The following is a 23,865-nucleotide window of genomic DNA, read 5'->3' as shown; positions in this document are numbered from 1 at the left end:
GGGGAGTGTAGGACCAGAGGGCACCACCTCAGAATACAAGGTCATCCCTTTAGAACAGAGATGAGGAGGAATTTATTTGGCCAGATGGTGGTGGATCTGTGGAATTCATTGTCACAGATGGCTGTGGAGGCCAAGTCATTGGGTATATTTAAAGACAAACAAGAGAAAATCTGCAGATGCTGGAAATCCAGCAATACACACAAAATGCTGGAGGAACTCAGCAGGCCAGGCAGTATCTAGGAAAAGAGCACAGTCGATGTTTCGGGCCGAAACCGCTCGGCAGGACTGGAGAGAAAAGCTGAGGAGTAGATTTAAAAGTAGGGGGAGGGGAGAGAGAAACACAAGGTGATCCGTGAAACCTAGAGAGGGAAAAATGAAGTAGGGAGCTGGAAGTTGTTTGGTGAAAGAGACCGAAGGCCATGGAAGAAAAAAAGGGGGGAGGAGCACCCAAGGGAGGCGATGGGTGGGCAAGGAGATAAGGTGAGAGAGGGAAAAGGGGATGGGAAATGGTGAAGGATGGGGGTGGATCATTATTGGAAGTTTGAGAAATCAATGGTTCATGCCATCAGGTTGGAGGGTTCCCAAATGGAATATGATGTTGTTCCTCCAAACTCAGTGTGGCCTCATCATGACAGTGGAGGAGTCCTTGACTGGACATATTGGAATGGGAATGGGAAGTGGAATTAAGTTGGGGGGCCACTGGGAGATCCTGCTTTTCCTAGTGGACAGAGCATAGGTGCTTGACGAAGCTGTCTCCCAATCTATGTCTGGTCTCACCGATATCCAAGAGGCCACATTGAACACAGCGTGTCACCTCACCTGAAAGGACCCTGAATGGTGGTGAGGGAGGCGGTGAAGGGGCAGGTGTAGAACTTGTTCCGCTTGCAAGGATAAGTGCCGGGAGGGAGATCAGTGGGGAGGGAGGAATGGGCAAAAGAGTCGCGTAGGAAGTGATCCCTGTGGAAAGTAGAAACTGGGGTGGGCTGGGGAGGAAAAGCTGTGCTTGGCGGTAGGATCCCGTAGGAGGCTGCGGAGGTTTTGGAGAATTATGTGCTGGATGTGGAGGCTGGCGGTGTGGTAGGTGAGGTCAAGAGGAACCCTACCCCTGGTAGGGTGGCAGGAGAATAGGTTAAGAGCAAGCGTGCGTGAAATGGAGGAGATGTGGTTGAGGGTAGTGTTGATGGTGGAGGAAGGGAAGCCCTTTTCTTTGAAAAAGGACACTCCTTTGTTCTAGAATGAAAAGCCTCATCCTGAGAGCAGATGCAGCGGAGACCGAGAAATTGAGAGACGGGGATAGCATTTTTAAAAGTAACAGGATGAGACGAAGTATAGTCTAGGTAGCTGTGAGAGTCCATTGGTTTATAACAGACATCAGTGAATAATCTGTCTCCAGAGATAGAGACAGTGAGATCGAGAAAGGGGAGGGAGGTGTCGGAAATGGACCAGGTAAAGTTGAGGGCAGGATAGAAGTTGGTATACTTAAAGCAGAGGTTGATAGCTACTGGATTAGGGTAAGGCAGGAGAATGGGGTTGAGAGGGATAATAAATCAGCCATGGCCGTATAGATCAATTCTGCTCCTGTGATCGTCTGGTGGGAAATCAAGAGCAGTTTGGATGATACTGGATGTCAATGCTCCAATGCCACACAGTTTGAGTTCAAGTTAAAAGTGAATACTGCAGAAATGGAGTCAGTATTTCTGCAATATTATACTCCCAGTGAATCCGTAACGTAGGAACACTGCGCTATCAGATGGTCAACACCTATGGGATTTTACCTTCCCAGAGGATTGCTAATGAGCAAATGCTGCGCAGAGAATTGGTACTGAGGGAGCACTGTTCTGAGATTTAAGATTCGAGATTCAAATTTGTTTATCATGTCTACTTGTGACGTGTCATTTGCGTGAACAACCAGGGGTGTGCAGGGTGCAGCCTGTAAGTGTCGCCACACATTCCAGTGCTAGCGTAACATTCCCGGTGCTCGGCAGAACAATACAGAAGGAATATGGCACTGTCTTAATACAGAGGGAGCAGGGTGGTGAGGAAGGCTAACAATGAGATTTATTTATAAAAGCAACACTGCTGTGGGAACTCAGCAAGGAGTTCCACTCTCCTCACCTGCCCACCACCTCACTCTGGGTCAGACAGGATGAAGAGGTCAATACTCCCCAATGCCATTAGGCTTTACAATTCAACTGCCAGGACTTAAGAACTTTTTTAAAGCTATTATTAATGCTTTTTGAGTTAGTGATTTAGATGCATATCATATTATTACTGAGTTAAGTATTGTATGTAATGAGTTTTTGCTACAACAAGTGTATGGGACATTGGAAAAAATGTTGAATTTCCCCATGGGGATGAATAAAGTATCTATCTATCTATCTATCTATCTTTCTCCCCTCGTCCACTCTGCTGTCCTATCTGATTCCTTCTTCACCTTTTCCACCTATCACATCCCAGCTTCTCGCTTCATCACACCTCTAACTCACCTGGTTTCACCTATCACCTGTCAGCTTGTACTCCTTGTCCTCCCCCTCCCCCACCCCACATAGGTGCTGCCCGACCTGCTGAGTTCCTCCGGAATTTTGTGAGTGTTGCTCTGGATTTCCAGCATCTGCAGAATCTCTTTTATTTACAATAGAGTCTGGAAATGTGCATCAATGTTCCTTCAGTACTAAACCCAACGTGACCACTGCAGCCCCTCAGCACAACCATCAGTGAATGGAAGAGAACTGTGAACTGTGATGGGTTTGATTATTATTTCAACACCTCATTCACCAGGATAAAATATCATTATTGTAATGTGTGCATAACAGATCAGAGGCAATAATTAGACAGCCTCAGTACAGAAAAAGACAATGCAAATTGACTGTCAAAAATGAGAAAAAGGAGTTTTCATTTAGAAAGAAATTGAATTTATAAAGGAGATAAATTGGGTAAAAGATTGATCTATAAAAATGCTAAAAATGAGAGATTCTGCGGATGCTGGAAATCTGAGCGACACACACAAAATGCTGGAGGAACTCAACAGATCAGGCAGCATCTATGGGGAGGAATGAACAGTCAAAGTGCTGGGCTGAGACCCTTCATCGGGACTGGAAAGAAATGGGGTAAAAGCCAGAATAGAATGTGGAGTTGTAGGAAGGAGTACAAGCTGGCAGGTGATAAGTGAAACCAGATGGGGGCGGGGAATGGAGTAAAAAGCTGGCAGGTGATAGGTGAAACCAGATGGGGGCGGGGAATGGAGTAAAAAGCTGGCAGGTGATAGGTGAAACCAGATGGGGGTGGGGAATGGAGTAAAAAGCTGGCAGGTGATAGGTGAAACCAGATGGGGGCGGGGAATGGAGTAAAAAGCTGGCAGGTGATAGGTGAAACCAGATGGGGGCGGGGAATGGAGTAAAAGGCTAGCAGGTGATAGGTAGAAGTGGTAAAGGTCTGAAGAAGAAGGAGGGGAGAGATGGTTTCTTCTGAGTGTTCCGTTTTCCTCTCACATTCCCAAGATGTTAGTAATACATAGGCATGCTACTTTGGTGCTGGAAACATGGTGACGTTTGTGGGAGGCCTTCAGAGAAGATTTGGACTATATTGGTCATTGATGCATTCCTCCATATGGTTCACCATAAAGCCATAAGATATAGGAGCAGAATTTGCCCATTTGGCCCATCGAGTCTGCTCTGTCATTTCATCATGGCTGATCCAAATTTCCTCTCACCCCCAGTCTCCTGCATTCTCTGCGTATTCCTTCATGTCCTGACCGATCAAGAATCTATCAGCCTCTGCCCTAAATATACGTAAAGACTTGGCCTCCACAGGTGCCTGTGGCAAAAGAACCATAGATTCACCACCCTCTGAGTAAAGAAATTTCTCTGTTCTGAAAGGACGCCCCTGTATTCTGAGGCTGTATCCTCTGGTCTTAGACACTCCTGCCATAGGAAACATCCTCTCCACATCCACTCTAACAGGGCCTTTCACCATTCAATAGGTTTCAATAAAGCCACCCCCCATTCTTCAGTGAAGAATACAAGCCCAGAGCCATCAAACATTCTTCATATGATGAGCCATTTAATCCTGGAATCATTTTTACCCATCTTTCTTCTAAAACGATGAACCTCTGAACCCTCTTCAGTTTCAACGCATCCTTTCTAAGATAAGGGGCCTAGACTGCTCATAATACTCCAAGTGAGGCCTTGCCAGTCCTTTATAAAGTTTCAATATTACATCCTTGCTTTTATATTCCAGACCTATAGAAACAAATACTAACATTGCATTTGCTTTCCACACACAGACTCATCCCACAAATTAACCTGTAGGGAATCCTGCACAAGGACTCCCAAATCTCTTTGCACCTCAGATTTTTGTATTTTCTCTCCAGTTAGAATATAGTCAACCCTTTCATCCCTTCTGCCAAAATGCATGACAAAACACTTCCGAACACTGTATTCCATTTGCCACTTCTTTGCCTATTCTCCTAATCTGTCTAGGTCCTTCTGTAGCCTCTCTACTTCCTCAAAACTACCTGCTACATCATCTACCTTTGTATCATCTGCAAACTTTGCAACAAAACCTTCAATTCCATCATCCAAATCAAGGGCATATAATGTAAAAAGAATCGGTCCCAACACAGACCCCTGTGGAACACCACTAGTCACCAGAAGCCAACCTGTAAAGGCTCCCTTTATTCCCACTCTTTGCCTCCTCCCAATCAGCCATTACTTTATACATGCTAGAATATTTCCTGAATACCATGGGCTCATATATGATACCTTGTCAAAGACCTTCTGAAAATCCAAGTACACAACATCAATCAATTCTCCTTTGTCTATCCTGATTGTTATTTCTTCACAGAATTCCAAGATTTGTCAGGCAAGAAACCATGCTGACTACAGCCTATTTTATCATGTGCCTCCAAGTACCCTGAGACCTTGTCCTTAATAATCTACTCCAACATCTTCCCAACCACTGAGGTCAGACTAACTGGCCTATAGTTTCCTTGCTTCTGCCTCTCTCCCTTCCTGAAAAGTGGAGTGACATTTGTAATTTTCCAGTCTTCTGGAACCATTCCAGAATCTAGTGACTCTTGAAAAATCATTACTAATGCTTTGATGTACAATAAAGCTAATCTCTTTAATCTCTCTTTAATGAAATGATCTGTATGGATGGTAAGCAAAACTATATTTCACTGTATCTCGGTACATGTGGCAATAATAAAACATTCCAGATCAAGTTCCAAAACTCCTAACTTTCATGAGTTAATTTTGGAGGTTTCGCAAATTTGCTACCAAATATCTCTGACATAATAAGAGTGCCAGGGGGCAGAACGTAGTTGCTATTACTAAGGAGGAGATGTATGGGAAGCTGAAAGGTCTGAAGGTAGGTAAATCAACTGGACCAGATGGTGTACACCCCGGGGTTCTTAAATGGTGGCTGAAGAGATTGTGGAGGCATTAGTAATGATCTTTCAAGAACTACTAAATTCTGAAATGGTTCTGGAAGACTGGAAAATTACAAGTGTCACTCCACTCTTCACGAGAGAAGGGAAGCAGAAGAAAAGGAATTATATGCCAGTTAGCCTGGCCTCAGTGGTTAGAGTCCATTATTATGATTGAGGCTTTGGGGTATTTGGAGGTACATGATAAAATAGGCCAAAGTCAGATGGTTTCCTTAAGGGGAAATCTTTCCTTATAGATCTGTTGGAGGTCTTTGAAGAAATAACAAGCACTATAGACAAAAGTGAATCAGTGGATGTTTCATACTTGTGTTTTCAGAAGTCCATTGACAAGGTGCTGTATATGAGGCTGCTTAACAAGTTAAGAGCCTATGGTATTATAGGAAAGATACTAGCATGGATAAAAGATTGGCTGACTAGCAGGAGTCAAAGAGTGAGAATAAAGGGGCCCTTTTCAGGTTGGCTGCCAGTGGTGTTCCATGATGTCGGTGTTGGGATTGCTTCTTTTCATGTTCAATAACTTGGATGACGGAATTGACGGCTGTATGACTAAGTTTGCTGACATTATGAAGATAGTTGGTGGGACAGGTAGTGTTGTGAGAGCAGGGAGTCTTTAGATTGGGAGAATGGGCGAAGAAGTGGCAGATGGAATATTGTGTAGGGAATTGTATGGTCATGCACTTTGCTAGAAGGAGTAAAGGCATAGACTATTTTCAAAATGGGGAGAAGATTCAAAAATCAGAGCTGCAAAGAGACTTGGGAGTCATCGTACAGGATTCCCTGAAGTTTAACTTGCAGGTTGAGTTGGTGGTAAGGAAGGTAAATGCAACGTTAGCATTTGTTTCGAGAAGACTGGAATATAAAAGAAAGGATGTAATACTGATGGTTTATAAGTCATTGGACAGACCGCACTTGGAGAATTGTGAGCAGTTTTGGGCCCCTTATCTAAGAAAAGTTGTGCTGGCATTGGAGGGGGTCCAGAAGAATGATTCCAGGAATGAATGGGTTAACAGAGCTTTTGACTGCTCTGGGCCCAGACTCTCTGGAGTTTAGAAGAAAGATGGGTAATCTCATTGAAACCTATCAAATATTGAGATGCCTAGATGGAGTGGATGTGCAGCGGATGTTTCCTATAGTGGGGGAGTCTAGGACCAGAGGATACAGATAGAGTGGATGTGGAGAGGATGTTTCCTATAGTGGGGGAGTCTAGGACCAGAGGACACAGATAGAGTGGATGTGGAGAGGATGTTTCCTATAGTGGGGGAGTCTAAGACCAGAGGATACAGATAGAGTGGATGTGGAGAGGATGTTTCCTGTAGTGGGGGAGTCTAGGACCAGAGAACACAGATAGAGTGGATGTGGAGAGGATGTTTCCTATAGTGGGGGAGTCTAGGACAAGAGGGCACAGCCTCAGGATAGAGGGATGTCACTTTAAAACAGAGATGAGAATGAATTTCTTTAGCCAGAGGGTGGTGATCCTGTGGAATTCATCACCACAGGCGGCAGTGGAGGCCAAGTCATTGTGTATATTTAAAGCAGAGATTGATAGATTCCACTAGTTAGGGTGACAAAGGTAATGGGAAGAAGGCAGGAGAATAGGGTTGAGAGAGTTAATATGTCAGCCATGAAGGAATAGCGGAGCAGAATCGATGGTCTGAGTGACCTAATGATGTTCCTATGTCTTATAGTCTTATGATCTTACTTACACTTAAAGCCTGAAAGAATGTACTACTGGCTTCAAGTACATCCTGCTGTTAGAAGTCTATTGAATGGTTCCCTAGTACCATAAGGTAGACTCTTCTCTGTTGAGGCAACTGCTTAGCAGCAAAAGGGCAAAACAAACAGTGCCAGCAGCACCCAGCGTCACCCAACGTCCAACAAGAATCACCGGCCAGAGGAACACGAGAAAGCCGGAGCAGAAATTGGCCCCACGCCCCCTCAAGCACCGCACGTCTTTCAGTCTGATCATGGCTACCTGGGGGAAGCCTCTGGCACTGAGTCTGGCCCTGTGGCTCAGAAGGGTAGGGAACTGAAGAGTTTGGCAGCAGTAACAGGGGCTCTATAGTCAGGGCATTGATAGCGATTCTGTGGACACAGGAAAGAAACTTGGATGGTAGTTTGCCTCGCAGGTGCCAGGGTCTGTGCCATTTCTGAACCCGTCCACAATATCCTAAAGAGTGTGGGTGAGCCACCAGAAGTTGTGGTACATATTGGTACCAACGACATAAGTAGAAAAAGGAGGGAGGTCCTGAATTCAGAGAGTTAGGAAGGAAGATGACAGCAGGACCTCAAGGGTAGTAATCTTGAGATTCCTACCTGTGCCATGCGGCAGTGAGGATCGGAATAGAATGAGGTGGCGAATAAACGTGTGGCTGAAGAATTAGAGCGGGGGCAGGGATTCCAATTTCTGGCTAATTGGGACGTCTTCTAGGGCAGGTGTGACCTATACGAAGGGGCGGATTGTACTTGAATCTGAGGGGAACCAATATTCTTGCAGGCAGTTTTACTAGAGCTGATGGGAGAAGTTTAAACTAATATGGCAGGAAGAGTGAACCAGTGTGATGGAACTGAGGATGAGCCTCAATGCTGAGGACTTCATTGGTGCTGCCTCCTGCACGCATGCTGAGCTCGTCGACTGCATTAACTTTGCCTCCAACTGTCACCCTGCCCTCAAATTTACCTGGTCCATTTCCGACACCTCCCTCCCCTTTCTTGATCTTTCTGACTCCACCTCTGGAGACAAACCTATCTACTGATATCTACTATAAGCCTAAAGACTCTCACAGCTACCTGGACTATTCCTCTTCCCACCCTGTCTCTTGCAAAAATGCTATCCCCTTCTCACAATTCCTCCGTCTCCGCCGCATCTGCTCTCAGGATGAGGCTTTTCATTCCAGGATGAAGGAGATGTCTTTCTTTTTTAAACAAAGGGGCTTCCCTTCCTCCACCATCAACTCTGCTTTCAAATGCATCTCTCCCATTTCCCGCACATCTGGCCTCACCCCATCCGCCCGCCACCTCACTCGGGATAGGGTTCCCCTTGTCCTCACCTACCACCCCACCAGCCTCCAGGTCCAACGTATAATTCTCCATAACTTCTGCCACCTCCAACGGGATCCCAGTACCAAGCACATCTTTCCCTCCCCCCTTCTGCTTTTCGCAGGGATCGCTCCCTACGTGACTCCCTTGTCCACTCGTCCTCCCCCCCCACCATCCCTTCCCACCGATCTCCCTCCTGGCACTTATCCTTGCAAGTGGAACAAGTGCTACACCTGTCCTTACACTTCCTCCCTCACCACCATTCAGGACCCCAGACAGTCCTTCCAGGTGAGGCGATACTTCACCTGTGAGTCGGCTGGTGTGGTATACTGCGTCCGGTGCTCCCGGTATGGCCTTTTATATATTGGTGAGACCCGATGCAGACTGGGAGACTGTTTCGCTGAACACCTACGCTCTGTCCACCAGAGAAAGCAGGATCTCCCAGTGGCCACACATTTTAATTCCATGTCCCATTCCCATTCTGTTATGTCTATCCATGGCCTCCTCTATTGTCAAAATGAATCCAAACTCAGGTTGGAGGAACAACACCTTATATACCGGCTGGGTAGCCTCCAACCTGATGGCATGAACATTGACTTCTCTATCTTCTGTTAATGCTCCTCCCCTTCTTACCCCATCCCTGACTTATTTAGTTGTTTGTTTTTTTCTCTCTTTCTGCCCATCACTCTGCCTGTTCTCCATCTCCCTCTGGTGCTCCCCTCCCCCTTTCTTTCTCCCAAGGCTTCCTGTCCCATGATCCTTTCCCTTCTCCAGCTCTGTATCACTTTCGCCAATCACCTTTCCAGCTCTTAGCTTCATTCCACCCCCTCTGGTCTTCTCCTATCATTTTGCATTTCCCCCTCCCCCCACTACTTTCAAATCTCTTATTATCATTCCTTTCAGTTAGTCCTGACGAAGTGTCTCGGCCCGAAACGTTGACAGTGCTTCTCCCTATAGATGCTGCCTGGCCTGCTGTGTTACACCAACATTTTGTGTGTGTTGTGAGGATGAGCCTGCAGATTTACAAGTAGATGATGGGTATAACATGAATGTAAGGAAGGACAAGCCAATGATTGGGTACAAATGCAGTCGGAGCATAGAGTTAAATTTGTACCACAGAAACAAAATTCAAAAGGGCAAAGAATTCAGGACTGAAGGTGCTGTATTTAAATGTGCATAGCATTTGGAATAAGGTGGACAAACTTGTGATGCATTTAGAGATTGGTTGGTATGACGTTGTGGTCATCACTGAGTCACGGCTGAGTATTGGGAGCTTAGCATCAAAGGATATACTTTGTATCAAAAGGACATGCAGGAAGGTATAGGCAGTGGTGTGGCTCTGTTGGTAAGAGATGGAATTGCATCTTTAGAAAGAGGTGACAGAGGGTCAAAGAATGTTGAACCTTTGTGGGTGGAGTTGAGAAACTGCAAAGGTAAAAAAAAACATTATGGGAATTATATACAGGCCTCCAAAGAGTAGCCAAGATGTGGGGTTGAGATTGTAAAGAGAGCTGGAAAAGGCATATAATAAGGGTAATGTCACAATTGTAATGGGAGGCTTCATATTGCAAGGGGATTGGGAAAGTCAGGTTGGTGTTGGATCACAAGAGAGGTAATTTGTTTGTACAATGTACTGTGTATGTTAATCAAAATGGCTTCTTTGTTTTGTTAAGAGTAGGAATGCTTCTTTGTATGATAAGTGCTTTCTCTCGCAGTTGTTTAGCTTTGGACTTGCTGATATCGGGATTGTATTCATTTGTTGACCAATGGGGAATGTTATTTTGTTTTGTGGGTCTGGGAGCGGGGGTTTTGCGGTCTTTTCAGGGGAGGCGGGAAGGAGACGCCGAGTGAGGTGGACGTGCGCTGCACTGCTCGGTCGACTACCAGGGTGGTCCCAGGTGCGAGGACGTGGAGGTCGGAGGAAAGCGACGAGGGGTCGAATTGTTCGATGGTTGAGCTCCAACGATGTGCACTAATCTGACTGAACTTTGATAAGTTGGCGCCTTTTACTTTATTTTCTTTTCCTTCATATATATATTGTATTGCATAGTACTCTTTTAGTTTTAGTAAAATCTTTAAAGTGTATTCCGTAACGGTATCTGGTGTGAGTTTGATATTGTGTGTGTGTGCGCGTGGCATAAACTTGATTCCTATAGCACCTGCGTGTATTGGAGGTGGGGTTGGTGAGTGGCTGGATCCCCTTTTCCTCTAGACATATACCAGCCTGTTGAGTAAGTGTTACATGTTGAATGCCTATGAGATGGCTTTTTAGAGCAGCTTGTGCTTGAACCTACTCATGGAAAGGCTGTCTTAGATTGGGTGTTGTGTAGTAATCCAGATCCTATTAGGGAGCTGAAGGTAAAGGAACCTTTAGGAGGCAGTGATCATAATATTATTGGAATCTTACTGCAATTTGAGAGAGAGAAGCAAAAGTTACACATATCAGTATTGCAATGGAATAAAGGGAATTACAGAGGCATGAGAGAGGAGCCTGCCCAGGTGGATTGGAGAGGGATACTGGTGGGGATGATGGCAAAGCAGAGATGGCTGAAGTTTCTGGGAGTAGTTCACAAGGCACAAGATAGATATGCTCACAGAAGTAGTTCTCAAATGGCAGGCTTAGGCAACTGTGGCTGACAAGGAAAGTTAGGGACTGCATAAAAGCCAAGAAGAGGGCATATAAGGTAGCAAAAGTGAGTGGGAAGTTGGAATATTGGGAATAAAAGCCAATAAAAGGCAACTAAAATAGCTATAAGAAGGGAAAAGATGAAATATGAGGGCAAACTAGCCAATAATATGAAACAGGATACCAAAAGTTTCTTCAGTTATATAAAGATTAAAAGGAAGGAGAGAGTTGACATTGGACCACCAGAAAATGATGCTGGTGAGGTAGTAATGGGGTCAAAAAATGGCGGATGAACTTAATCAGTATTTTGCATCAGTCTTCACTGTGGAAGACACCAGCAGTGTGCCAGAGGTCCGTGAGTGTCAGGGAACAGGAGTGATTGTCATTGCTATTGCAAAGGAAACAATGCTGGGCGAATTCAAGGGTCTTAAGGTGGATAAGTCACCTGGACCAGATGGACTACATCCCAGAGTCCTGAGGAGGTTGCTAAAGAGATAATGGATGCATCAGTCTTGATATTTCAGGAATCACTTGATTCTGGAATGGCCCCAGAGGACAGAAAGATTGCAAATGTCACTCCAATCTCTGAGAAGAGAGGATGGCAAAAGAAAGGAAATTATAGGCCAAACACGAGGAAATCTGCAGTTGCTGGAAATTCAAACAACAACACACACAAAATGCTGGTAGAACACAGCAGGCTAGGCAGCATCTATAGGGAGAAGCCCGAAACGTCGACAGTGCTTCTCCCTATAGATGCTGCCTGGCCTGCTGTGTTCCACCAGCATTTTGTGTGTGAAATTATAGGCCAGTTAGCTTAACCTCAGTGGTTGGGAAAGTGTTGGAGTCTGTTATTAAGGATGGGGTTCTGGGTTACTTGGAGACTAATGATACAAGAAATCAAAGTCAGCGTGGTTTCTGTAAAGGGAAATCTTGCCTGACAAATCTGTTAGAGTTCTTCAAGGAGGTAACAAGCAGGGTGGACAAAAGAGAGGCAGTGGATGTCATTTACTTGGATCTTCAGAAGACATTTAATAAGGCGTCACACATGAGGCTACTTAACAAGATAAAATCCTATGGTGTTACTGGAAAGATGGTGACATGGTCAGAGGAATGACTGACAGGCAGGAGGCAGCCAGAAGGAATAAAAGGAGCCTTTTCTGGTTGGCTGCAGGTGTTCCTCAGGGGTCAGTATTGTGATAATACTTCTCACATTGTTTGTCAATGATTTAGTTAATGGAATTTGTGGCTTTGTGGCAAAATTTGCAGATGGTATGAAGATAGGTGGAGAGGTGGGTAGTGCTGAGGATTGCAGCAGGACTTAGACAAATTTGAAGAATGGGCAAAAATGTGGCAGATGGCATACAGTGTTGTGAGATGTATGATAATGCATTTTGGTAAAAGGAACAATAGTGCAGACTATTATCTAATTGGGACAAAGTTCAAACATCAAGAGGTGCAGAAAGACTTAGGAGGTTTTGGGCAAGACTCCCAGAAGGTTAATTTACTGGTTGAGTCTGTGGTAAAGAAGGCAAATGCCATGTTGCCTTTTATTTCAAGGGGAATAGAATATAAAAGCAAGGAGATAATGCTGAGGCTTTATAAGACACTAGTCAGGCCGCACTTGGAATATTGTCAACATGTCTCAGAAAGGATGTTTTGTCATCGGAGAGAGTCCAGAGGAGGTTCATGAGGATGACTCTGGGAATGAAGGAGTTAACATTTGATAAGTGTTTGGCAGCTTTGAGCCTGTACTCAGTGGGATTTTGGAAGAACGCTGGGGGATTTCATTGACATCTACTGAATGTTGTTTTATATGGTGGGGTATCCAGAACTAGAGGGCACTGCCTCAAAATTGAGGGGTGACCTTTTAGAACAGAGGTAAGGAAGAATTATTTTACCCAGAGAGTAGTGAATCTATGGAATGTTCTGCCACAGTTTGTGGTGGAGACCAATTCCATGGGTATATTTAAAGTAGAAGTTGATAGTTTCCTGATTGATCAGGGCATCAAAGGATATGATGAGAAGGTTGAGTGGAATCCGGGATAAGACATGATGGAATGGCAGAGTAGACTTGATGGGCTGAATGGCCTAATTCTGCTATTCTATCTTATGGTCTTTTGCCTGACCTATCCCAGGCATGAACACGCCGATTTCCCTGATACCTACCTCCTTCTAATATACTCCCAGAGATCCAATCTCCACATCACTCCGAGGCAGAGATTTCCCAGGGTTCACCACTGTCTGGAAGAAATATTTCTACACACCTCACTTTTAGATTTCTGACCCTTTATCTTGAACTATATTCCTTTGTTTGAGACTCCCACAGAAGCATAGTTTGGAGTTCAATTCCAGTGCTGACTTTACATCTTCCCAGTGGAACGCCTGGGTTTCCCTGGGAGCAGAATTAGGCCATTTGGCCCAACAGGTTTGCTCCACCATTTCATCATGGCTGATCCATTTCCCTCTCAATCATGGCCTAGCTAATCAAAAGCCTATCAAGCTTTGCCTTAAATGCATCTAATGACTTGGCCTCCACAGCTGCCTGTGGAAATGAATTCCACAGATTCAGCACTCTCTGACTAAAGAAATTCTTCCTCATCCCACTTCTAAGTGGATGTCCTTCTGTTATGAGGCTGTGCCCTCTGGTCCTAGACTCCCTCACCATAGGAAACATCTTCTCCATATCCACTCTGTCTTGGCCTTTCAACATTCTCGCGAACCACCTCTGAACCCTCTCCAATGCTGGCACATCCTTTCTTAAATGAGGGGCTCAAACCTGCTCACAATACTCCAAGGGAGGCCTCACCAGTGCCTTATAAAGCCTCAGCATTACATCTTGGCTTTCATATTCTAGTCATCTCGAAATCTCACAGTCTATTTTAATGTTTTGATGTACATTTGACAAATAAAACTAATCTTTAATCTATATTCAACTTCATTTACTTCAGCGAAGCCAAATCTCAGCCTATCCAATCTCTCCTTGTAAGTTAAGTCCTTCAATCCAGGCCATGTCCTGGTGAATCTCCTTTTGGTGGCGGCCTGCAATATTTAACAGGAAACCTATGCAGGAGAGTTTTTAAAGAGGAGAAGCTGCGGCACTGGGGCAGTTCCAGTCTCTCTTCCTCAGAAGTCTGGGTCCAGTGGTATAATTAATAGTCACAGCTGGGGTCGCCCTTGGTTGCAGTGCATGACCATGACCTTTTCTGTGCCTCCTCATGTCATGGAGCGTTGCTGCTCCGCCTTCCTCGCCATTGGATCTGACTGCAGATTTCATCCACCCTGTCTGTTGGAGCTGACCTCGCTCGCGTGCTCCATGCTAAGGCAGGCATGTGCCGATTTCACCCAGGTGCGAGACCCACCTGGTTTAGCCCGCCTCTCGAAGCTGTGCACTGCGGTGTGGCTGCTGTCTCATGCAAACAACCATTTGGAGCCACAGGTGAGAGCTGAGTGTCGGGTGGGGACCAAAGTTGAACGAGCTGTCCCAGACTGGACATGACAAACCCCTTCACCGGAGCTACCCCTTCCTGTATACTCCATACACTACATATCTCCTCTACACCCAATCAGACACAACCATGGACTTCCTGTGATGAGAGAAATGTACACAATGCTCCAGCATTGCATCATAATGTGACTTTCATATTCTCTGCCCTAACCAATTGCAGACGAAGAAGAAGATGGAAGCCCTTACCTCCAAGTGGAGTCATCGGGACGCCGTTGTGACGGCGTTTTTTTTTAGCAGGCTTTCTTGCTTTTACAAGGCCGAGTTATTTGCTTGACGCTCAACCCAGCACAGATGGAAAGCGTGCAAGGGAGCCGGCTGGATTCGAACTCGGGAGCCTTCGCTCTGAAGTTCGGCACTGACTACACCACCAGCCGGCTGACCAATTGTAGGATGTCTGTTTATTTTCTGACCCTTAGGGTTCTGTCGGGAGTCAAGAATGGCGAGCAGAATTAATACTTAACAATTGTTTATTTTAAAGTTCAGACAAACATACAAACACTAAGCAAACTAGATAAAGAGCTGATAAATTAGGAGAAGATGAATGAACAGCAAAGAAGTGAAAAGAAAAGAGAATAAGATGGCGGCTCTGAAAAATACATCACCTTTATAACCGAGGTAGGAAAATTCCTTGGATTAACTAAACCAATCAATGATTGCACAATTACATCATGTGGATAATGTGCAAATACTCAGCCAATGAGAAGTGAGAAAGGTGATAAACAGTTAGCTTAGCTGCTGTACCACTTTGTGCCAGTAAGTGGGATGAACCACCGCACACTATGAAAAACATGAGTTTGTTAAAAGTACAAATGATTAAGCTACCACTTTAGACTTATATTAATTTATCTAATATCTTAAAAAATATTATTTTAAAAAATAATTTCCAACACTATGAAGGCAAACATGCCACATGACTTCTCCACCCCTTACTGTTGCCACTTTCAAAGAACTATGGACTTGAATCTCTAAGTTCTCCCTGCTCATGAAAATTCCTCTGTGCGAAATCAAAATAATTTACTGCATATTACCATCATCATTGCTGAGTCCTGTTGTCGATACTGAAGCCTGAAGGTCAATCGGAGGTCTGGAAGTCAAAGCCCAAAGGCCAAAGCCTGAGTGTGTGAGGACGGACTCTGGGGAAATTGGATGCTGATGTCTGCCAGGCCAGTCCATGAGTGCAATGGAGGCGGGAGGCCCGTCCTCTCCTGGAGGTGTGTGTGTGTGTGTGTGTGTGTGTGTGTGTGTGTGTGTGTGTGTGTGTGTGTGTGTGTGTGTGTGTGTGTGTGTGTGTGTGTGTGTGTGTGTGTGTGTGTGTGTGTGTGTGTGTGTGTGTGTGTGTGTGTGTGTGTGTGTAGAGGGCTTGTTTTGCTATTGTTGTTTTGTTGCTGTCATTCTGCTGAACATTGAGAACAAGCTATGCTGGTTCAAAGTTCAAGGTAAATTTATTATCAAAGTACATATATGTCATCGTACACAACCTTGAGATTTATTTTCTTGTGTGCATATCCTGTTACTTCATAATAGAATTATAACTATAATAGAATCAATGAAAGACCACACCAACTTGTGGTTTAACTGGTAGCAAATGCAAAAAGAAAGAAAGAATAATAATAAATAAACAATAAATAGCAAAGACATGAGATGATGAGTCCTTGAAAGCGAGTCCATAGGTTGTGGAAATATCTCAATGATGGGGCAAGTGAAGTTGATTGAAGTTATCCCCTTTGGTTCAAGAGCCCGATGGTTGAGGGGTATGAACTGTTTCTGAACCGGTGTGGAACCTGCGGCATTCTGTGTCAGAATGTGTGGTTTGCACTCTGCCACCAGAACATCCTTAGGTTATTGACACAAACTATGCATTTCATTGTATGTTTTCATGTAAATAAATCTGAATCTGATTCTGAATTTATCTTACCTCTATGACTTCCCAAAATGCATCACCTACACTTATCGCGATTAAATTTATTTGGCTTTGACCTCATCAGTGTTATGGTAATGGACTTATCAATATCTTACTCATGTTTGATTTGGGAACTTTTCAGTAAGAATGCACAATGAACTTCACATAGCCCTTGCAAGTCCACAGTAGCCCGAGCTTAGACTGAATAAAATTCTCGTGCCTCCGGCTGGTTTGAACAAACAAGATGCAGGCATACCATTCTATGATCAGAGATCTCTTTACAGACTTGATCACAGAGTGAATACAATCATGTTGTGCTGAATAGGTCAGATACTGGATTTCACTATTCACAGGAATAGATTTATCCACTTTTGGTATTTCCAGATACTGAACATGTTGAACTCTGTAATTTTCCCAGGTGGCCAATTTGAATATTTATGTTCGCCTTCCTGCTTGAACTGATTGGAAATGCAGTGTCGAGGAGACAAGAAAACAAGTAGATGCTTAAATCTCTGAAAGGATTTTTTATTATTTAAAAGTTAGAGAGGGCAAATCTGTTTGGGTGTAGAGTAAGTATTCATGCCATAACCAAGGAGACCTAGTTCTAAATTTTTACCACTTTTATGCTCTCGATGCTCCCTGAGTTTTTCCCGGAGGGTTGTACTTAAAGTTCAGATTCATTGATTTGTGATTTCTTTGTCTAAGTACAGTATATAATTTTTCTGTGACAGAAGAGTTTTTGTAGATGCTGGAATTCTTGAGAAACACACACAAAGTACAAAGACCCCCCCTTTAGAACAGAGATGAGGAGGAAAGTTTTTAGCGGGAGGTGGTGAATCTGATATTCATTGCCACAGACGGCTGTGGAGGCCAAGTCATTGGGTACAATTAAAGCAGAGGCTGAAAAGTTCTTGATTAGTAATGGTGTCACAGTTATGGGGAACAGGCAGGAGAGTGCAGTTGAGAGGGATAATGAATCAGCCATGGTGGAGCAGACTTGATGGGCTGAATGGCCTAATTCTACTCCCATGTCTTATGAGATAAAATACTGGAGGAATTCGGCAGGTCAGGCAGCATCTGAGGAGTGAAATAAACTATCAATGTTTCATTCCAAGACCCTCTCTCTGGAATCATCGTCACAAATAGGTCCTGATGAACGTTTTGCAGCCCAAAACATCGACTCCCCTCCTGACCTGCTGAAACCCTCCGGCATTTTGTTCATGTTGCTCTGTAATTTCTCAGCTTCTACCAGACCAAATATCTCCTTGGAATCAGCAGAGGAAATCCAAATGACAGGTGTTTGTTGGTCAAAGGAATTAAGTAATTTTATGGAGTTATGGCAAGATCAGTGAATGACGACCCAGCTTGTGAGGCTGAGTAGCCTCTTAGTCCCTATTTTTCCTATAGAATTGATGATTGGAAATTGGTTTTGTTACGTATTCAGGCAACAATAAATATATGAGTTAGGCAAGGGTTTTTATAACAAATAACACGTTTATTAAACACCGAAAACAAACCCCCCAAAAGTAAACAAATCACTAACGTAACCGGAAATCAGCTGCTGTGCGGCAGCTTAAACAGTTCTTGAAGCAATGAAGCTTAAACAGTTCTTAAAGCGATGTTGCAAAAACAGTTCTTTATAGTATTATTGCCAAAAGTTCAAAATGCTCACAGTCCATTTAAGGGGGAGACTTTTTAAGACGATTTAAATTCTCTTTCACGTCGTTTTGTTTCAGTCCCCAAAGTCGAACTTTTCCCACGAAGAATTTTACGAAACGAAACGTCTTAAAGGCACTGACCTTTCCTTTATCACACTGTCCTCAATCTTTTCTGCTATCTCACAGAGATTAACACGAGAACAGTCAACGAATTCCTTCTGAATAAGGATCAAATAAGGTTGACCCCGTTTCACCGTCGAAATCGATTCTCCTCGATCTTTAACTCCCAAACTCCGATCTTCACTCTCCACTGATTCTCAACTAGCAGTATTGTAAAGAAACTGCTGGCAATGACCTTTTAAACTTTAGGCATTAGACAAAACTTCATTTTTCAACTAAACTGCGTCATCACATTAAATCACGCAGTGACATGAAGTCAACATGGCAAATCCAGCCACAAACTGCCCCTCCTCACTGGGAGGGGTCCTCCTTTTATACCCTGTAAAAAAAACCTGTCACATGATCTCTACTGGCGGGAAAATGACGTCACTCCACCATCACAAGACCATTACCTCAAGTCCAGTATAGCTTCAACCCCAGTCACGGGACAAGGGTACCACTGTCACGTGTCACGGGTACGTAACAGTTTATTATCATTGCACTTAACGAGATAGGTGAGAAGCTTTGTTTATATGCCACATGTACATCAAGGTACTACGATGGGAAAAACAATAAGAGAATGCAGAATATAGAGATTCTGTGACAAGAAAGTGCAGTGCAGGTAGATAATAAGTTGCAAAGGTCATGAGGAGGTTGAAGGCCTGAAGTCTGTGAGTCTGGGTCAGGAACTGGAGGTTGGAGGCCCAATATTTGCGACTCTGAGAGTCCAGGGCTAAGAAATGGAGATCAGTGTCCTATCCTGGGATTGGAGGCCGGTCTATGTGTATGAGTGGGTGGAGGGGAGGGAGGTAAGAGGCCCAATATTTGGGAGTCTGAGAGCCTAGGGCTAAGAAATGGAGATCAGAGGTCCAGAAGTGGTCTATCCTAGGATTGGAAGCCTGTCGATGTGTGAGAGTGGGTGGGTGGGAGGGAGGTAGGAGGCCCAATATTTGAGAGTCTGAGAGCCTAGGGCCAAGAAATGGAGATCACAGGCCTGTAAGTGGCCTACCCTGGGGTTGGAGGCCTGTTGACGTGTGTGAGCAGGTGGGAAAGGAACTTGTTTTGCTTTTCTTTTTTGTTGTTGTTGTGTTGTTGTTTCTTGTAGCTTCTGTTGTCCTGCAGAACACGGTGGGCATGCTATGTAGGTGCCAGAACGTGCAGCAACACATGTGGGCCTGCCACAAGCACATCCTTAGGTTGTGTTGGTTGTTAATGTAAATGACACATTTCACTGTGTGCTGGGATATGTTCAATCTCAGTTTATTTTCTGATCTTTAGGGTTCTTCCAGGAATCAAGAATGGCGGGCAGTCTTAAATTCTTAATGATGGTTTATTTTAAAGTACAAACAAACATACAGATACTAAAAAAACTAAATAAAGGGCTGCGAAAGAAAGTGAAGATGAATGAAAAGCAGTCAGAAGCTGAAGATAAAAGATGGCACCTCTGAAAAATCCATAACTTTTATAACTGAGAAAGAGAAATTCCTTAGATAAACTAAACCGATCAATGACTGCACAATTACGTCACGTGGATAATGTGCTAGTACTCAGCAAATGAAAACTGAGAAAGGTGATAAACCATTAGTTTAGCTGCTATACCGCTTTCTGCCAGTATAGATCCACCACATATTCCAAAAAGTACATGAGTTTGTTAAAAAGTACAAATGATTAAAATACAACTTCAATCATATTAATTCATCTTATAAAAAGTATTAATAAAACACTGGTTTCCAACAGATATACATGTGATTAATGAATGAATGAATGAATGAAAGGACTGTGAGATCAAGAGTTTATCAATGAGAGGTCCATTCAAATGTCTGACAACTGAGGGATAGAAGCTGTCTTTGAGCTTGGTTGTAGATGCTCTCATGCTTTCTTATCTTCTGCCCAATAGAAGGGTAGGAGGGGTCTTTGATGATGTTGGCTGTTTTCCTAAGGCAGCAGGAAGTGTTGACAGAGTCAATGGAGAGCTTGCATATTGCACTGGGCTGTGTTCACAACTCTCTGCAATATCTCGTGGACGAGAGCAGAGCTGTGGTGCATCTGGATAGGATGCATCCTCTTGTGCATCTATAAAAAGCAGTAAGAGTCATGTTGGAAAACCATTGCCGGGGGGAGATGGTGGAAGACAGGAAGAAGAGGAAGGCACTGCCAAGGCTTTGCTGGTGTCTTCATGGGGAGTAAATGGAAACAGATTTGTCAGTGATGAGACTCTACAGTGTCTGAGAGATATCAGAGTGGATTACCATTTACTGACTATGGTGCTGTAGGAATGATGCCGTTCCAACAAAGCTTCTTGGAAACAGATGTTCTCTCTTGCTGAGCACTATCTTTGATTGACACAATGCTTGTTCTGGAACAAGGTCCAACATGTTGAAACACTGATCGGGCATGTCGAGCATGATGTTCTCATAAGGGGCTGTCTACTGGTGGGTCCGCAGGTGGCTGTAGAGGCTGATCTGGGATCCACATAATCCAGGATGTTCGGGTGGACTCCCTTAATGGGGGATGCCTGTGCATGACTTTGCATAATGTGGGGAGACTGATGCACAGGCAGCCACTACACAGTTCTTGCTTGAGGGCAAGCAATTGTAACTCTCAGGTTCGGCTAGTGGCTTAATGTAGGGGAGGACAACCTCTGGCCCAGCCAAACTTGAGAAATCTCATTTGTGTGGATGCTGCTTGATGTGTTCCCCTGTTACAAATCAGTACCACGAAATAACAAACAGCACACAATATGCAATTAAACAACTGACCTTTATCATTCTTAATTTGGCTATATGGTCAGTAAAGAAACAGAAAAACGAAAAGGGCCACTCTCATGAAACAGTCTAATGCACAAAGTTGGAGCTCACTGTGTCGTCCATTTGTTCCCCGTCGACCTCCTCCGAGCATTGCTGATCCTCGGACCCTCACTCTGAGTCCGTTCCGTCCGGCGGTCTACCAACTCTCTCCATTCGCATCTTCTCTCTTCATCTCTTGCCGACAAAAGACCACAAATCCCTTCTGCCAGCCTCACGAGAAAGAAACAACATAGAAACATAGAAAATAGGCCCTTCGAGCCTGCACCGCCATTCAGTATGATCATGGCTGATCATCCAACTCAGAACCCTGTACCTGCTTTCTCTCCATACCCCCTGATCCCTTTAGCCACAAGGGCCATATCTAACTTCCTCTTAAATATAGCCAATGAACCGACCTCAACTGTTTCCTGTGGCAGAGAATTCCACAGATTCTCCACTCTCTGTGTGAAGAAGTTTTTCCTCATCTCGGTCCTAAAAGGCTTCCCTTTTATCCTTAAACTGTGACCCCCTCATTCTGGACTTCCCCAACATCGGAAACAATCTTCCTGCATCTAGCCTGTCCAATCCCTTTAGAATTTTATACGTTTCAATAAGATCCCCCCTCAGTTTTCTAAATTCCAGTGAGTATAAGCCTAGTCGATCCAGTCTTTCTTCATATGAAAGTCCTGCCATCCCAGGAATCAATCTGGTAACATGCCTCTCATTGGATGGCGCACATTCTAAAGTCATAACACAAACGTTGCTGCTACAGAGAAACCATTACATTAGCAGTGAAACCTTACCTTACATTCACAAAATCTTACACTGGTGACACCAAGCTCATCAAATGCACAGCCTTCTGAAAAAAAACTAAAAAAATTTGCCCAGTTCCAGGACAATCAGGAATGAGTAATAAATGTTCGGCTTGCTACCAGTTCTTATGCCCCATGAAAGTTTAGGAATTCCAAGGAATGGTGACAGTTTCAGAGTGTGAGGAGGAAAGTTGCTTTGACTGTTTCAGTGTGCTAGTGACTTTATAAATCCATGGCGTTAAACCAAAGTTCTACACCACGGTTCAAAGTTGAAAGCAAATTTATTATCAAAGTAGGTGCTTTTTCATTGTATACTACCCTGAGATTCATTTTCTTGCAGGCATTCACAGTAGATGAGAAGGTCTCAAAACGTGGATTTACATACAACAGCCACTTTATTAGGTACACCCGTACACCTGCTCGTTAATGCAAATATCTAATCAGCCAATCATGTGGCAGCAACTCAACGCATAAAAACTTCCAGACATGGTCAAGAGGTTCAGTTGTTGTTCAGACCAAACATCAGAATGGGGAAGAAATGTGATCTAAGTGACATTGACCACAGAACCAAGTTGGTGCGGCCTTTCATTGATTCTATTATGCTATTATTCTATTATGGATTTATTGAGCATGCCCACAAGAAAGTGAATCTCAGGGTTGTATATGGTGACATATATGTACTTTGATAATAAATTACTTTGAACTTTGAGTGATTGAAGGTGCCAGACGGGGTGGTTTGAGTATCTCAGAAGCTGCTGATCTCCTGGGATTTTCACACACAACAGTCTCTAGAGTTTACGGAGAATAGTGTGAAAAATAGTAGCCAGCAGTTCTGTGGGCACAAACACCTCATTAATGAGAGAGGTCAGAGGAGAATGGCCAGATTGGTTCAAACTGACAGGAAGGCAATAGTAACTCAAATAACCATGTGTTACAACAGTGGTGTGCAGAAGAGCGTCTCCGAATGCACAACACATCAAACCCTGAAGTGGATGGACTACAGCAACGGAAAATCACAAACATACAGACACGCGGAGCGAAGTCAAGATGGCGTTAAACAGTGACTCCTTTGATTGCCTCTTCGGAAACAGCTCTATTTCCATCTTTAATATTTTTATTTTTCCCTTTCAGAGTTCTTTTGAAGACCCTGACCTGGAGTTATACGCTGACTTTGGTTCTTTGAGGGACTGGGACCCGTTCTCAGGGTTTCAGGACTGGCCGTTGTTCGGCACGCCAAGGGCTCGGCCTGAGGGTCTGGCTCAGATTTAGAAGCCTGGGATCTTGAGGCTCTGGAGACAGGCAGATCGAGGGCCGGTGTCACGGCAGGAGACCCGCGTGTCGTCGGTGGAGTCGGAAAATCTTCCGCTGTGTGCCCAAAGACCCGGGATCTTTGAGAGCTTTGGGAACAGAGTTTGGAAAAAGTGACGTAACAGAATTTTAACATCGTAAACCAGCGAGTTGTTTGTCATGTCTCCCCACTCACTGGGAAAAACAGAGACAACTCCTTCTCCCTTATCAGGGAGAGTGAGAGCCTGTGGTATGTTAAACGTCGGGTGAAATGCTAAGTCTTTGGGGTAACTGCAAGTTTGTGTCTTTGCTGTTGCTTTGCTCACGCTCGAGTGCTCGGTGATGGTGCCAATGTTTTTATTTGCTAATGGGGGAAGGGGGGATTGTTGCTTGCTGCCGCTTACGCGTGGGAGGGAGGGGAGCTGAGGGGGGACTTTGGGGTTCTAAAGACTAATTGTCATTCATTCTTTGGGGCACTCCTCTGTTTTTGTGGATGCTTGTGGAGAAAAAGCATTTCAGGATGTATATTGTATGCATTTCTCTGACATTAAATTGAACCTTTGAACATACACTTAATGGCCACTTAATTGGATGCAGGAGGTTCGAATAAAGTGGCCACTGAGCGTATTATCATGAGCAAGCTCCTCCAT

General features: G+C 44.2%; 1 long non-coding RNA gene across 2 annotated transcripts in view; it reads left to right on the top strand.

Moving 5' to 3' along the window:
- LOC140728692 (uncharacterized) overlaps positions 1-23,605 on the top strand; it is a 48,158-nt gene extending 24,553 nt beyond the window's left edge. For both annotated transcript variants that reach the window (XR_012099150.1, XR_012099149.1), the window contains one exon: positions 23,060-23,605. This is a non-coding gene — a long non-coding RNA (uncharacterized lncRNA). The remainder of the gene's footprint in view (positions 1-23,059) is intronic.
- Positions 23,606-23,865: the final 260 nt, after the last annotated feature.

Source organism: Hemitrygon akajei, chromosome 6 (genome assembly GCF_048418815.1).
Source record: "Hemitrygon akajei chromosome 6, sHemAka1.3, whole genome shotgun sequence".
Classification (NCBI taxonomy): Eukaryota; Metazoa; Chordata; class Chondrichthyes; order Myliobatiformes; family Dasyatidae; genus Hemitrygon; species Hemitrygon akajei.
The sequence above is the reverse complement of the archived record's forward strand: the minus strand, read 5'-3'. Positions and strand labels throughout refer to the sequence as shown.